The sequence below is a fragment of the Sebastes umbrosus genome, chromosome 12 (assembly GCF_015220745.1).
Source record: "Sebastes umbrosus isolate fSebUmb1 chromosome 12, fSebUmb1.pri, whole genome shotgun sequence".
Lineage (NCBI taxonomy): Eukaryota > Metazoa > Chordata > Actinopteri > Perciformes > Sebastidae > Sebastes > Sebastes umbrosus.
The window spans coordinates 14,266,068-14,282,192 of NC_051280.1; the positions used below are offsets into that span (position 1 = coordinate 14,266,068).

Below are 16,125 nucleotides of genomic sequence, written 5' to 3' on the forward strand. Positions count from 1 at the left end.
AGGGGTGGGGAGAATCCACCAGAGAGAAATTTCACTTCCTTTCCCAAACCAGTATAAAATAGGATCACCCAGATAAAAGTTTTTCAGTTGCGCGCAGGAAAACAAACTAGAAGCATCATGCAGTACGGCAAACTGCTAGTAGCGTTTGCTGTAGCATTTGTGTTTACCTCTCTTGTCCTCGTTCTTCTGTACAAACTTTCTTCATGTGATTTGTCATGTATTTTAAATGTTTTAGGGAATGTGAGAGAAAATACCATGACCCTTGTGTAGAGTTTGTGTACTCAGATAAATCTGAATAACCTGGGAAAGCACAGACTGTACTAGTTTAGATACATTACTTATCATCCTCGCCTCTGCACTCTGCTAAAACTGGCTAATCGCAAGTAACTCTTTAACAATAGACAATGCTTTCACTCAGAAGCAGGGTGGAAGGAGTGGGCTACAAGGGGGGGGAAGGCTAAACCAAGATTATAAGAATGATGTAGTGAGGTAGCTCCCCTAATGAATATAAACTAGCTGACCAAATAGCTGCAGGTTTTGAAAACATACCTATAATAAGTGCTCTGATCCCTATCACTCCTAACAAAAAATGTTGACCGCATTAACTACATCCACTATAATGTTCTCCGTTTGACTAATCTAACCCGTGATGCAATTGCCGGACTAGCTGAACAAATGGCTCCTACGTCACTGATGGTGATCCAAAATAGAATGGCATTAGATATGCTGCTGGCAGAGAAAGGCGGTGTATGCTCAATGTTCCAAGACTCATGTTGTATTTTCATCCCTAATAATACAGCGCCGGACGGGACTGTAACTAAGGCGCTAGAGGGGCTCCGGACGCTGTCTGAATCCATGCACGATGACTCAGGTATCAACAGCCCCATTCACGACTGGTTAGACCGTACCTTTGGGAAATGGAAGTCCATGGTGGTATCTCTATTCTCCTCAATCCTAGCTGTGTGTACATGCTTAGTATTATGCGGTTGCTGCTGTATTCCTTGTATTCGCCACCTCACTGAGCGTGTGATCATTTCTGCTGTGCAACGAAAGCATCCGGATGCACCTCCTTCTTATCAGATGGCCATGTTCCAAGCGGAGAGACAGGGTCTCCTGGAAATGGTGGGGGATAGTGAAGATGTTGATCCTGAAGAGGTTGTGTGATGATGCTTATAATTAATACATCTGTACATAACATTATCTATGCTTATAATAAATATATCTGTATGTAACATTATCTGTAGGTGAACTTAGTTAAGTTCAAAAGAGGGTCTGTTGGATTTATTATGTACAAAAGTGCTTACAATGACCTGCAATAACCTGATTGTGGATTTGTTGTGTGTGAAGTGTTTGCGAGGACAGGGAGGATGGCATGCTCTGTTCTTTTTTTCAAGGCCAAAGGGAGGAAGGAGTCAGAAAGAGATAACCAAGAAGAAGACATGCAGCAGAAACATCACGTGCCATAAGCTCATGAATATTAATATTGTGTAAACCATGAATAGGCTGGATCAGGGATAGCTCGGGGTTCAGACTTCACGAACTGACCCATGCACTGTATGTTGTCAGGGACATGTTGATTGGATCCAGATATCTGTAAACTCTTTTATTTTTACTTATGCAACATTAATTGTTCGGAATAAATTGTATTATTATGCTTTAACCCGTCTGTTTGGAAAATCTCTTTGTCACACAAGATTAACCAGCACGTAACTGGGCCTTGACCTCTCGGAGGTAGAAGGCCAGTTCCTTCAAGGTCCACAGCTACGTCACTGCTAATTTCTGGGTGAATGAATGGGGTTGTAGTAGGAGTCATGCTGAATTAAATAAATAAACAGTCAGTGGTCATGGCCATGGAGGCAGACGGGCTGGGGAACAATGGGGCCTTTGGCAGGATGCTGGTCTCCTGAGTGTCCTGCCTGTACTTGGTGGTGAGGGGTTTTGAAGAAAAATGACCCATTGTCTCTCTCATCCTGTTTCTGAGCCTGAGCAGTGAAACGATGCCTCTGGATGCCCGCCCAGGATGACCTACCATGAAGAATAGAATAAGCTCCTGCTTTATCCGCATGGACAGGTAGGTAGAGCCTTCATTATCCTTTTTTTTCACTGTGGTGTTGTGGATTATGCTGCACATAGTAAGCAGCTGTTGGCTTTATATGCATAAGGCTTGATTTTTTTTTTACCGGCATTTGAATTCAACTGGAGAAATAGAAGTTGGTGCAACTTGAAGTGGCAGAAGAAAATAAGTAGGTTTGCTTGTTACATTTTTGCCTAAACATGATCTAAGCATTTTTTTTATTCAATCTTAATTAATAGAGAGTGTTTTAAAAAGTTGTGCTTAACACCATGCTGAGAGGTTTAGTTTTAATGCCGTTGTCTCACATGGTGTTGTTGTCTCACTTGGTGTTGGTGTCTCACTTGTGTGTTGGTGTTTTGTATGTCATCGTTGGACATTGAGAAATAATAAGAACATGAGGGTCAAATCGATTTTTTTTAACCTTCTTTTAACCTTTATCTTTGCTCCCTCTTTTTCGCGGTAGCCAAGATAGCACACCAAGGTTACAAAGTTACAAAGGTTATAAAAATAAAGCATGTCAAAAACAGACCAGGACAATTCAAAATAGAGCATGTTACAAACAGATAAGGGACAACACATACATAATACAAATCCAGTTTAGGAATAGCAATTTCATTCTTCAGTTACACAGTTTTCTATCACATCTTTGAACCCTCCCAGTCTGAATAATATCCTATGACCAGGGTGCAAAATAGGAGAAAACTGTCCAAGTTCTGAGTAAATGCTGAGTTCCTAAGAACCGCCATCTACTAAAGTGGAAATCATACCAGCTGTTGATGAGTGATATGAGATCACACAGATATGAAGGGAGTTTACCCGGTATGTCTTAATGAAGGCCAGGAAACCAGATCATAAAGTACGCAGTGATACGTACAGGACAATGAGTCGGATATAAAATGTAGAGAACCGTGGAAGTGTAGAGGAGGCAGCATGCAAAATATATATAGACTATATAATATGTGTTTCTAGTCAACCATCAAATAGTAACAATAAAATTTGAATGGTACTGTTTCTATAAAGCAAAAAAAAATATTAAGTAGGAGTATTTCAAATCAAAAACACAAAAATAACCTACTCCAGTGGCACAGAGATGCGAGCATGTTTAACAGGAAAGCAGTCGTCAAAGCCTGAAACAATGAGACCATATAAACAACCCTTCCTGTTTATAGCCTCCACATGAACTGTTATAGTTGTTGGTATTTTTACACTCCTCAGCTATCATTAGATTAGATGCATTAAACCTGCAGTAGGCAGAATATTTTTGGCATCATTGGGCAAAAATTCCGTAATAACCTTTCAGCATATTGTAATTTAAGTGTTCTGAGAGAAAACTAGACTTCTACACCTCCTCATGGCTCTGTTTTCAGGCTTTAAAAAATCTACCTTGTCATCCACCCATGACGGGAGACTTTGGCCAATCACGGGTCATTTCAGAGAGAGAGCGTTCCTATTAAGCGCTCCTATTGGCTGTGCTCCGGCTGGTGGGCGGTGCTTGGTATTTCCTCAACTGTTCTCAACATGGCTGACGGGTCACAAACTTTCTCATTTTACAGCTAAACAGTGCACTACAAGATGTTTCTGAAAACGTTTGAGGGAAGAAATAGGCATTACAGTAACATAATATTGATTCATATTTGATCAGCGCTGCTAGTTTGACCGTTTGATCGGAGTTCGTGAGTGATTGACAGCTGCTCAGCGACGGCAAGGCTCCAGCTCGGCTCTGATAAGTTGTTTTCCTCCGGTCTGTGAAATCTTGCAGATGCCATTAGGCACACAAATTTTTTTTGCTCCATTGGATCCAATGTCTGAATGAAAATACTCAGTGATAATAATGTTTGAGAAAAAAATCTGTGTGTTTACATGCCCTACTGATTATTAGATTTGCTTGACATCCCTCGGACCATAGTGGGTTTTTCAACTGAGCTGCAATTTAGCTTGTCAGCAAGATAACCAAACATGATATGGCCCCACTGCATCTATAGCCTACAGTCAATCATGTACCAGTCTTTACAACTTTTCTATGGAAAACTGGCGCACTGATGAAAACGGGCAAAAAGTCAGCTCATATCAGATTGTTAATTATGACGGGAATGTCTGATGGGTGAGGCAACACATTATTACTTCCTGCTCATAAGAGGTCAGGTCTCTTCTTAATCTTTACTACCAGAATGATTGTAGTACGTCAGCGCAGTAATAAATGGAACCTCCTTCTGGGACAGGAAACGAACCTGAAAAAAAACCGGAATATAATATTCAGAACTATGTTTTTATTAGTGTATTATCACCTGATAATAAGAATCGTTGTGTTTTTCCGTAGCTTAGAATGAGCCCTTCATATCTATTTAGGGAGCGGGTTCTCTTCACAGAGTTCTCCACAGCACACTAACTCAGCCATGGTTTTAAATTAAGCGTGATGTGGAGAGAGGAGGAGGAGGAGGAGGAGGAGGAGGGTTTTCTGCTAAAATCCCTTTGGCTACATCGGAAGAAAATAACTCGGATGTTAGTATGAATGTGGAGGGCACTCCCACCAGACAACCTTGGATTAAGAAGCTAAGATCTCATACTGCACATACGTGTGACATGCTCTGGGGAGAGCATGGATGACTACAGTGGGAGTTTGTGCAGCTTGAGCCCGCGTTTATTTTCAACCGCTATTCCCACACAGCTGGTTTCAAGTCAGAAATGATTAGCAGGAATATTTAAAAGGAATATTATAGTTTTTGGGAAGGTGTTTACTATTTGGCTTGGCCTGTCACACATTTATGTACAACCGCCTGGAGCCAAAAGAAACTCGAAACTCTAGGAAGGTCATAGCCATGAATGTAAACATTATTCAAAACATCATTGATTAAACTGGATGTCCCATTAAGTTACACAAATACTTCAAAAACAGACATTGTTGCTCTCTATACCTGCAAAGCACTTTAACAGTAGAGGGAAAGACATACACAAATCTAATAAAATGTGACATTTATAAAACAGCGAGCAGACAAAATCAGCATCAAACTTTTCTGTAATCAGCAGGAACACTCGTCTGATGCCTTCAGGCACTCAAGCGGTTAAACTGAGGTCGCCGAACGCACAAAGGAACCAGCACAAACTGTCTTTGAGGGCTTCAAACGGAGAAAAAAGACCTGTATGATGTTTGTGTGGCAGAAGAGGAGAGCCTGTTTCCGGCAGGCTGCTGTTTGTCACATGTGACAGGAGAAGGTAGGGCTCAGCTGGACGTGAGGCTGAGCAGGGACCAGCCAGTTCCCCTGGTTAGTGTCTAGTCTGGGCTGTCACAGAGCCTCCAGGAAAACACGCTCGGCTTGTCTCATCACGTCACCGCGGAGCTGCAGGTCACGGTGGAGGGTGCTCTTCAGCGATGCTCTCAGCGCATCCATTTCCTGCAGCTAAATGACCAGCCAGGAGGCAACGTACAAGAGCATGAGCATCTCTGTGCAGCCCAGACATAATGGTTAGAATGAGCAGTGTGTCCATTGCTAAGAATTCCTGCCGTCTGGTGTAAATCTTGAAATCTTGCTTGTTTTCAAGTGAGATAGTCAAACAGTAACGTCAGAGTTAAAGATAAGATGTTTACAAATGCCTGCCTATTTGTCTATTCAGTTCCTGTTGCCCAGCGACTCCTGCTGCCACCTTGGTGCTGGGACAATGCTCCTGAGGGACAGTCGTGATAGCCAGAATCGAGACAGACAGAGAAATGAGTCAGAGCATTGAAAAAAAAAAAATAATAATTTGAAAATATGCTTGGTATTGTCACATCACACTGACCTTGGACATACCAGTTTGCTACTTGCACAGTCCTTACTTTGGATTCAATTTTGCCCTCTCCAGCTGCTGCTCCTCCTGCTGCTTCTGATCCGCCTCCAAAAACCTCTGGCTCATCTCTTTCTCTCTGCAAGATTCAGTTAGAAATCAGTTATTAAAAATCATGCTATTCTACTTGATGTTGACTGTAGAGATGGACTAAGAGAACTTCAGATGGACATGGACAAATGAATAGATGGATTTACTTACTTACTTATTTAATAATAACATTGATAAAGTAATTGCCTATATAACGTTTTAATTATTAATTCATGACATAATCAATTTTCAGATTTAGTACTGTAATGTAATGTGATTATAGTGAAGGGAAAATTAAGTCACTTTGCTTTAAAGGGACAGTGTGTTCGATTTGGCGGCATATAGTAGTGTTGCAGATTGCAACCAAACTGAGTACCCCGCAACTCACTCCTCCCTTTCCAAAACTGCGGTAACTTGAGCCGCTGAGTGCAAAACTGTGGTAACGCTGTTAGTCTCCCTCAGAGGCAATCCATACCATAATAACACTACTTTAGGAGCAACGGAAGTCAGAAGGCAGCTGGCGATACCATGGTTTTGCACTCTGTGGCTCACGTTACCGCAGGCGCGTCGGAGAACTACGGTGGCCTTCAGGTAACGTAAAAACGTGAAAGGCTCTCTCTAGAGCCAGTGTCTGGTTTGTCCATTTTGGGCTACATGGCAGTGTAACATGGCGGACTCCGTAAAGAGGACCCGCTCCCTATGTAGATAAGAAGGGCTCATTCTAAGCTAACGAAAACATGATACTTAGTTTCAGGTGATTATACACAAATGAAAACATAGTTATGAATATTATATTCCATTTTGGTAAAACTTCATTCTACAGGTCGGCAAATTTCATGGTAATTAGGTGATAATTTGCAAGTAACCTATTTGAAATTTCTTTGGAATTACTGCCAAATTATCCCAATATTTACCTCAAAATGTATCAAACATTATCGTCAAAATAGGTCCCTTAGGCTTGAGAAGCGGCTGTGCGCTGCTCTTCATCGGAGGTGGAAAACAAAAACTAATAGAAGACACTTCTGATCAGGCACAAATCTCACCATTGTGTGACTTATTGTCTACACAAATGCAACCTGGTAGCTAATGTCATGATTCAGGGAGAGTTTTTTTTTAAAGAAATTTCAAATAAGTTATTTGCTAATTATTATCTATTTATCAACAGACATGGAAATAAAGCATATCAATTAACTTTGTATTCTTTTCCTGGAAATGTATTGAATAAATTACCAGCTATTGGAAATAGCGGCATGTAATTATTAAATAATGTTTATAATAAAGTAATTCTTTGATAACTTTTTAGGTAAATATTGGGGTAATTTGGCAGTAATTCCAAAGAAATTTCCAAAAGGTTACTTGGTAAATATCACCTAATTATCATGACATTTTCAGACTTGTTAAATGAAGTGGTACCTCCAATTCTGATAATACATTCCCTGAAATGTTACACACTGTTCCTTTAATATCTGCTACATGCAACGCTTAGTTTAGAATTTTAGCAAAATGGTAAAATATTCTAATACTGAGGGTGTGAGGGGCTGGTGGGGTTAATCATCTCTGAAGAGGGGCAACTGTGGCGCCTAATTGTCCCTGATGAGGATCAGGTGTGTGAAGCCTAATCTACCCCTGGTTTCAAGTGTTCAGATGCTGACTTATTGTGAGAGCTCCATTCTGTGCACGCTCTAGCTGCATGTATTGGCAGAAGTTACCAAGTGAACCTAGCTGCATGATTTGCTCACTGTTTTTCTGTTTGCTTTTTGAGCTCAGTCTGTTAGAGTGGGGCACAGGTTCAGTGTGGCCTGGCTTCTCAGTTCTGACCTGGCATTGCTACCAGTGTCTTTTTCTTTAGTCAACTTCACTCGAGAGTTTATCCTCTAGTCAGCTGCTAAACAGTGGTGTTTTACTTTATTATCTGAGCCCACCTTTCTTTTAACTTTAAGATTCCCCTGGTCGCAATTGTGTCCCACTCCCTGTTAATCTGACAGAAGGCTGTCAAAGAAACTGTAAAACTCTTGGTTCAGTGCACCTCTGAGTCATGATTTTGACCTGAATGAATTAATACAAATAAATCCAAGGTCTAGTGGAAACCCTGCAATACTCAGGAACGCAAAAAGTGTGCATGCATGGCCTTGAAAAGAGCTTGCACAGTACAATTTACTACAAATGAATATAATATTTTAGCGATGCAGCATTCCCTCACACCATATTAGACAAGGTAATTTTGATACCTGTGATAAACAAAAACATCAACATTGCCAAATGAAAATAAATGCCACACGAAAGATAGCATCTCAAGGTTTAATGCTCCTCGTGTGAATCATTTAACGGACCTGGGAACAAACAAACTCTCAGCGCATGGATACTTGCCACCTCTGGCAACTATAGGTTGCATGCTGTTGTGCTTTTTGTTGTGGCAGTCTTTCTCGAGCAGCTGACATTACTGACGTTTTATTATATTAGCATAGCATCAGTCTTTAAGATAGACAGATCATTTTCACACAAAAACAGTCCTACATCACCAAGTTTGATGAGGACAAGAGACAGCAACAAACATGATAACGCTGTGCCGTTTGATTTGTTCATTCTGCTACCTCAGTGAGAGAGGTAACAGACTGAAGAAATGTCTTGCTTTTGAAGACCATTTATGGCAACGCGTGCTGCTGGCACAAAGCAACATGTTTTGTTGTGATGTTTTGTTAGAATCAATAGCAAGTGTTTTAAAAGCTCCAGATGAAGAGGTGATGTGCATTTCAACAAACACGTACAACAAACAAACAATATACCGTTGTCAGTAGAAAAACAAAAGAATTGACTTTGAACTTGAAAAAAAGTGGCTTGTGAGCATCTCTTCTTTTTTAGTTCATGAAAGTATGCTTTGTAACTTTAACTGATAGTACTTAGCCAATGATTTATGCTTTACATAAAGAGACTTGCTCCTTTTTGCTATTGACTTGATTTGTGATGAGATAAAAAAAAAAAAAAAAAAATGTGTTGTTCTCGCATGCCTCCACGGTGAACCGGATAATCCATTTAACCTGATGAATTGAAGTAAATTCATATCAAAACATACTTTTACAAACTCTCACACACTTTAATAGGCTACTCTATCAAAAAGTAAGCACAACTACAAGCCAAGTATTCTTTTCTGTTGGCCTATAAGGCAGAAATACTTAATTATACTTTTCCTAAGTTTATCTTGATCAAAAGATTAAGTAAGTAGGCCTACAGTATAAGCCAAGTATACTTAGACTTTTCTGTATACTTGTCAGTATATAGCCAAGTATACTTAGACCTTTATGTATACTTGTCAGTATAAGCCAAATATACTTAGACTTTTCCGTATACTTGTCAGTATAAGCCAAGTATACTTAGACTTTTCTGTATACATGTCAGTATAAAGCCAAGTATACTTAGACCTTTATGTATACTTGTCAGTATAAGCCAAGTATACTTAGGCTTTTAAGTATACTTGGTCAGTATAAGCCAAATATACTTAGACTTTTCCGTATACTTGTCAGTATAAAGCCAAGTATACTTAGACTTTTCTGTATACATGTCAGTATAAGCCAAGTATACTTAGACCTTTATGTATACTTGTCAGTATAAGCCAAGTTATACTTAGGCTTTTAAGTATACTTGTCAGTATGAGCACGTATACTTAAGTTATACTTTTGTTAAGTACATAAAAGGTCAACTGAAAGTATATTCTCTTTATTTTAAGTTCAAAGAAGTATACTAATAGCACACTTGAATAAACTTCCTTTTGTGAAGGGGATGTCTAGAGTGTAGATTATTACTTTGTCTGTAGGATGTTAACCATCAGTGCGCTCATATCCGCTGAACTTGGCCCCTTTTCCTTGTTAATTAATTTCAGTGATACTTAAACTGATGTGTAACACAATGCATCAGGAAATGTATAAATAGAGTAGCTTCATGTTCACTTACTTGTATTCTATACTACTTCTGACAGCAGGCAGCACCAGTTTATGACCAAATCTAGAAACCGAACTGGAAAGAGTTGACAGTCATATTAACAGAAATCACTCTGCGGCAAAATGCTGTGAGGCATCTAACAAAATCAATATCTGATTACAGAAGTAGTGAATTATGAACCCTTATTTTGCCAAACAAGATTTCTCAGTCTAACTGTAACAGTTAGCAGAGGAGAACAAGATGTAATACAAAATCAGTCAGTGACTACCTGCATTAAAGTAATGTTAAATTGTATTCATACATTAGCTGACATACCCTGAAGATGTTATTCTCTTGTTGATGTCTCCCTCTTCAGGGGGAAATCCTGAACTGCAAATAGTTGTCTTGAGGCTGGACTGTCTCTCCTCAGCCTCATCCTGCAACACACACATTTAATGGACAAATAACTTTTTTGCTTTTTGTTATATGAAATCAAACACAACATTATTTTTGCTGATATGAGTTTATGTGGGCTGCACGGTGGTGCAGTGGTTAGCACTGTCGCCTTCAAACCCGACTTGGTCTTCTGTATGGAGTTTGTATGTTCTCCCCGTGTTAGCGTGGGTTTTCTCCAGGTTCTCCGGTTTCCTCCCACAGTCCAAAGACATGCAGGTTAGGTTAATTGTTGACTATAAATTGCCCGTAGGTGTGAATGTTGAGCGCGAATTTGTCTCTGTGTGTCAGCCCTGTGATAGATAGATAGGCGACCTGTCCGGGGTGTACCACGCCTTCGCCCAATGTAGGCTGTCATCAGCTCCAGCCCCCCTGCGACTCTGAATAGGATAAGTGTTTACAGATAATGGATTGATGGATGAGTTTTTGTGTCATTCCCATGATTTTTGCCTTCTTTACCTTGACAGAGAGCTGCTGGATCTCCCCTTCTAGTTCTTTGATCCTGGCCTCTCTCTCAGCAACTATCAGCTTCAGCTTCTGGGTGAGAGTGTTGTGCTCTGGAGGCTCGCTGACCAGCTGTTGTTTCGGGCTCCGCTGGGCCTCCCTGCTCTGTACGTTCTGCTGCTGGCCGAGCCGTTTCAGGCACCCTCCTGCATCTGAGTCTGCTGCTTCTGCCGGATGTAGAAGAGGCGAACAATGTAGTAAAGCACACAGAAGATCCTTCTTTCTGCAGTCTGTAGCTTAATGTTATGTGAAATCCCTGATTATTTTCTTGTTATTTGGCCTGTGTAATAAGAACTGAATTGTGTAGTAATAAATCATTAAATGTATAAACATTTCATGCCTTTCATGGAGCATTCGCTGCTGAACCACAAATTAGTCAGATGGGCTTTAATCATGTTACGCATTCAACCATATTTAACTCACTAACAGAGCTACAATATTAAAAATATTCCTGTTACATAACTCCAGTGTAAGCATTTTGAATGCTTGTCTGTGGTTGACAAAATTCAATTCATTTAGGGCTCATAAAAGCTGTCAAAACCTTCAGAAAAAAAATACATATTGTACAGTGGTCAACCTAAATATGTCTGGATCCACAGGGAGTATAAAACTTTCACATAATAATTGAAAATGTTGTCAAGCATGCTCTATACGTCTTTGTAAAATTGAGATGCAGAAGATACACCATGTATATTAAATATAACTAGATATTTTCCTCTTATCTAACGCCTCACCAGCAGAGCCAGCCACCAGCTCATCATCATGTTTACCCTTCTCCATGAGGGTGGAGATCTGGGCCTTCACAGATTTCATTTCGGTAGACAGAGATTTGTTCCTGGCTTTAGACGCTTCCAGCTTTTTCTTCACGTCCTCGTGGGTCTTTAAGGAGGGCCTCGTAGTCCGCTGAGATCCTCTTTTGGAAGGAAAGCAGGACATTCATCAGCAAATTCACATAATTCAATTGATTTACAATCATTGTATACACACCTCAAATGCCTCCCTCTTCTCCTTCTCCATGGCGCGGATGTAGCTGAGGGTTCTTGTCCTGAGGAGGGGTTTTCTGAAGGACCCCATGCCCAGAAAACTCTTCCTCTACCACTCAGGACACTTCTTCGTTGAGTCGACTGGCTCAGCTGCTGCTCCAGGTCCCCGCACCTGTTGCACAATAAAGTTGAATTCAGTTATTTGTTTTATACGCCTGCTACCTTATATTAGTGACTTTGCAAAACACTTTATTAACTCTTTGAACAACTTTATTTGAGAAGCACGTTCATGTTGAGCTTACCCTTGTCTGAAGAGCCAATATGTGCTGAGAGCGACCTCTAAAACTCCCGGGGGAGCTCAGTAACTGCTGAAAGTTGACCTCCTCTCCAATCTCACTGATCAAAACCTACAATGACAGTAGCAGAAGTCACTGTTGATCAATCATATACATGTTGTATTCTTCTTAAACAATTAGACTTAAATAAAACTACCTTCTGAGCTACTTTCAGCTCCTGTTTGACAGATTGAACCTGGTTGCGATACTCAGTCGCTTTCAGCTGGGCAGCAGCTAATTTATCCTGCAGAGAATTTCACCGCTGGATTTTCCTGCTTTTGTGAACAGATGATACATGATTCATTGAGTTGCCATCATTAAAACTAGGAAGACATAAACATATATAATTTTGGTGAACTGTGAATTTTCACATTAATAATTACCTCACAGTCTTCATATGACCTCTGTGACTTTGTATCAATCTTTTGCCCAGATGGAGAGTGCACCAAGCCACCTGCAGCTATAAAAAGGAGCATAACATTACACTTTTTCATTCATTTATTCCCTCTATATCAGTTTACAAATAGCATTATAAACAACAAATCTTTGTTTAATAAAACAAATTTGTGAACAGCTGTGTGGCTGAAATGCAGAACATCCATCCACAAATAAAATTAAATGTTACCTCTTCTCAAGCTCATTTGACTCTGTTGCTTGTTTTGCTTGGATTTATCTTTGTCCTCGCTCAATTTTCAGCAATTATCTCTCTATTCTTCTTGGACAGCTCAATGATCTTGGTAGCTGCGATATCCCCTGCCACGGCCTGATGTGCCTAAATGATTATGAGTAGATAAATCAAGAGGAAGCTGTGATTGTATCTATAATGTTACTGTGGTGCAAAAGCTGTAGATATTTATACCTGCAAAAACCAGTCGTTCTTCTTCTCTTTTCTTCTTCAGGTGTTTAATTTCAAAATCCTTCTCACTCAGAAGTTTTGAAGAGTCGACCATTTTCATCCTTAAGCTCCCTCAGTTGGTCCAGCAAATTTTGGTTTTTGATTCTCATTCTGTAGCAGTTCTAGGTAATTAAAAGGAACACTGATTGATGAGTGATTCTTCACATAGATTCATAGGTGATTCATTTCTAATGAAGAAGTCCTAATGTGTGCTTATTTATAGTTTTGTTTAATTGATAAAGTAGGCCTATCAAACAGTTTAAGCTGGCACTGAAGAACACATTTATTTTAGCCTTTAGACTCACCTCAGTTGCAGATCGTCTGTCTGAATACCTTGCTTAGATAGATCCAAATCATCCTGGGTAGCGCTGAAATTAGGCTTATCTGGTTCTTTCCCTTTTTCCTCTCCAAATTTTCTTCTTCCTGCGTTTTTTGTAGCGCTTGGAACTGAAGCCTCAAATCATTCAGTTCATCATCATGCTCCATGATCTATTGATTTAGGAGAAAACAATCAACTTAATAAAAGGGTGGAAAATCAATATTGTGACTAAAAGTTGGTTTGGTGAATTAGGTTATATTAGTCTCATGGATACTTGATTACATTTCCCTGGATTTGAAGGCTGCAGTGAAGGGATAGGTTTACAGTTTTTGGCACTTGTTTGTTTTAACTGAATGAAAACAAGTACCTTTACCAGCTTGGCAATCTTAGCTCCATTGTTACTATATATTTTTTTCTAGCAGACCAAGTTAAAATACTTGTTTAAAATTAATGCCCAAAATGTTGGCTCATCTTTGTGAAAATAGCAGCTAACAAGAGACCATTCTCTTCATATAAATCAATGACTGTCAGACATAGGGTTATTATTGATGACTGACTACTCCCATACATCCATGGACTACTTGTCTTGTTAGCAAAAACACATTTGCTAGTCTTCCAACTCCTAACTAACTAGCATAACAATAGCTTACGTAAGGTATAGTATAAGAGAAAATAAGCTCACCAGTCATTTATCCCAAATACCGGCTGTTGTAACGAGTTAGAGGCTGTTTTGCACTGCATTATGTTCTAAAGTAGCCAGGAGGAGAGACAGCTTCCTCACTGGTTGCGACGCTGCTGTCTATCCCTAGCAACGGCACTCCAGAGACTTGGAACAAGATCTCGCGAGAGCAATAATGGTAGCCGTGGGAACAAGAGGACATGCTGCTTAATTAGTTCACAGGTCTGTAACATCAGTTAGCGGTAAATATTTGTCAATTTGTCAATTTTTCAGAAGGTCAGTAATTTCAATTGAAGAACTGTGAGTGTGCTGTCTTTTAGGGGGTTTTTTTTTGTTTGTTTTTTTAATTTTGCCAATAGTTTTAGAGAAAAATTGAGGGCGGGAAACGAGGAGGAAAGTTTTCATAATGTGCTGGTACGTTCGTTTTGCTGTATTGGTTGTTTTGAGTGATCTTGACATCATACGGTTACAGTTCAAAAGATGAAATAAAAACTTTTTTTTGCCCCAGAAATCTCAACTAAGGACGTTTGAAGCAGGCCACCTTAAGGCAATGGCCCTACATGACCACATGAGGGCGACATACTCCTCAAAGCACCTTGTGTCAGACTGCCAAAGGTAAATAGACTAAAGCAGGGGGTCTGTGACCTGTGGCTCTGGAGCACATGTGTCTCTTTAGCCCCTCTCCAAGTGGCCTCCCTGTGGATTTATAAAAAATGGAAATGAATAACTGTTTTTTTCTTTACATTTTAATTTTAATTTATCATTGTTTTAGGTCTATGGTATGACGGTACGACGGAGTAGTAGTATTAGGGCCACATTGAGGAAAAATAAAGAAAATCTGAGATTTCGAGAATAAAGTCATAATATATGAAAATAAAGTCATAAGTTTACAAGAAAAAAGTTGTAATATTATGATAATAAAGTCATAATATTATAAAGTAGTAATTTACATGTTATTTTCTTTTTTTCTCATAAAGTTATGACTTTATTCTCGTTATATTATGACTTTTTTTTTGCTCGCAATATTATGACTTTATTTTCATAATATTATGACTTTTGTTCTCGTAAAGTTATGACTTTATTGCTCGTAATATCACGACTTTTTTTCTTGTAAAGTTATGACTTTATTTCTCGTAGATACGACTTTTTTCTTGTAAAGTTATATGACTTTATTCCTGTATATTATGACTTTTGTTCTCGTAAAGTTATGACTTTATTCTCATAAATATTGCGACTTTTTTTCTTGTAAGTTATGACTTTATTCTCGTAATATTACGACTTTTTTTTTCTCGTAATATTATGACTTTATTCTGGAAATCTCCGCTTTTTTTTCCTCAATGTGGCCTACTACTCCGTAGTACATCTGGCTCTTTGGCCCTCACTGCATTAGACTTATATACTATATACTTAGATTATAAGCTGTGTTACCTTCATCACAATGCTCAGAAGGTTTTGCGGTACCAGAAAGATTCATTAAGAACCCTCTAGTCCAGGGGTCAGCAACCTTTACTATCAAAAGAAACCATTGTTAGGCAAAAAAAAACCAACAAAATAAGTCTGTCATGTCATGCCAAATACACAATTGTACAATCATTGGTGTTTGTCAGTTGGAAGATACTGGCTGTAGGTACATCCAATCCATGTTTAAAAATACCCATTCATATGTGTTGTGATTATAATAATAATACTCTAGAAGACACAAAAGTGAAATATTATTTTCCCCATTTGATAGTGAATCCCATAGAAGATTTTCAAGTACCCACATGCATCCTCGCCCCAGGTTTGGAGGTAAGGAACAACCTTAAGGATGCTCTGATTTTGGTATGATTGTGGGTTGTATGGGTGATGAAGCTGATAGTCATCTAATAGTCATACTTACACACACCCTCGCTCAGTGGTATTGCGACACTAAACTAAACAGGTACGTGAACATCCGTGCTCTCCACTTGCATTTCTATGTGTAGGGTGGTGGTACGGCCTACACAGGTGTAAACGGCTGTGCTCATGGGCAGTAGTGGCATCATGAGCACTCACAGGAGGGTCCAAAAGTCACGATGATACAGCATTTTAGAGGCATCTCGCCGCCTTGATGTAATGCATTCCTGTTGAAATTGGATCTTAG

The 16,125-nt window shown here is 39.4% G+C and overlaps 1 long non-coding RNA gene and 1 pseudogene across 1 annotated transcript in view; one reads left to right on the forward strand and one right to left on the reverse strand.

Annotated features, from left to right (window-relative positions):
• LOC119498618 overlaps positions 1-2,036 on the forward strand; it is a 60,831-nt gene extending 58,795 nt beyond the window's left edge. Inside the window, exon 4 of the long non-coding RNA XR_005209154.1 lies at positions 1,982-2,036. This is a non-coding gene — a long non-coding RNA (uncharacterized LOC119498618). The remainder of the gene's footprint in view (positions 1-1,981) is intronic.
• A 3,033-nt stretch (positions 2,037-5,069) lies between these two features.
• LOC119498612 lies at positions 5,070-13,491 on the reverse strand (annotated as a pseudogene).
• Between the last annotated feature and the right edge of the window lie 2,634 nt (positions 13,492-16,125).